This window comes from Lycium ferocissimum, chromosome 3 (genome assembly GCF_029784015.1).
Source record: "Lycium ferocissimum isolate CSIRO_LF1 chromosome 3, AGI_CSIRO_Lferr_CH_V1, whole genome shotgun sequence".
Lineage (NCBI taxonomy): Eukaryota > Viridiplantae > Streptophyta > Magnoliopsida > Solanales > Solanaceae > Lycium > Lycium ferocissimum.
The window spans coordinates 29,320,003-29,321,545 of NC_081344.1; positions in this window are offsets into that span (position 1 = coordinate 29,320,003).

The window sequence follows — 1,543 nt, forward strand, 5'->3', positions numbered from 1 at the left end:
AAAGGCGGACGAGCGATGGTACTTATATACGCGTGTACGAAGTCGCGGTAAGTAAGGTTAATTAAGAAAGAAAAAGGTACGCAATTTCCAATTTATTATGTTAGTAGAACTTTAGGGGATGCGGAGAAATACTACCCCGCCTAGAAAAGCCTAGCTTTATTAAGTGCATACAGAAAGTTAAAACCTTATTTTCAATGTCACCCTATTTGCGTGGTAACGACATACTCGTTAAAAACGTTATGCATAAACAAGAATTGTTCGATAGGTTGACAAAATGGGCAGTCGAAGTCAGCGGATATGACATCGAATATAAGCCCCGAACGGCTATAAAGTCCCAAATTTTTGGTGGGCTTCGTGGGAGATTTTACTCCCTTGATAGTCTCTAGGTAAAGAAAGAACTTTTTAACCTCGGGTGAAATCTCGGGGATTTGGACCATATACACGGATGGAGCCACCAATGTAAAAGGAACTGGGCTCGGTATTGTACTTAAAGCCCCTGTGGGGGATAGCATTCGGCAGTTCATAAGAACTTTAAAATTGACTAACAATGAAGCCGAGTATGAGGGTATGATTGCAGGTTTAGAGCTGGCTAGGAGTTTGGGGGCAGAAATCATTGAAGCAAAATGCGACTCACTCTTGGTCGTGAATCAAGTAAACGGGGTGTTTGATGTAAAGGATGATCGGATGCAAAAATACTTGAAGAAGATACCGGTAGTTTTACACCGATTCAAAGAATAGACTATGCAGCATGTGCCAAGGGAATAAAACACCAAGGTAGATGCATTGGAAAACTTGGGCTCCTCGATCGGAATGGAGGAATTTAACTCGGGGACTGTGGGCCAATTAATGAACTCTGCCATCGAAAACAGCCACGCCGAAGTTAACATGACAAGTTTAACTTGGGACTAGCGGAACAAGTTCATAGACTATCTGGCAGAGGGAAAATTACTAGTGGACCCTAAGGAGTCACGAGCTCTTGGGGCTAAAGCAGCAAGATACAGCTTGATTGAAGGAAAATTATATCGGCGTTCATTTTACGGTCATCGCCGAGGTGCTTGGAGCCGGAGAGACGGACTACGCGGTAATGAAGTCCATGAAGGAACACTGGCAATCACTCCGAAATTTGGGCCAATGCGTTAGTTCGAAGGTTGATTTGAGCTTGGTTGTGCAGGATCATATGGAGGAGAACCACGAAGAATTTTGTTCGAAAGTGTGATCGGTGTCAAAGACACGGCCACATGATCCGTCGCCCGGGAGAATTGCTTTATCAGGTATTATCCTTATGACATTCAAATGGGAAATGGACATTATCGGCCCGTGCAACGGCGCCGGAGTGAAGCTCGTTCATTTTGTTTATTCAAACTATTTTCTAAATGGGTTGAAGTGCGACCTTCGAAAGATACGTGAAAAGGAATTTATCCAACTTCATATGGATCACATCATATCTTAGGTTTGGCATCTAATGCAAGATCACACTGTGATAATGGTGACAATTTCATAGGTAACAAAGTCAATAATTTCCTCAATTGAAGATCAAAAAATA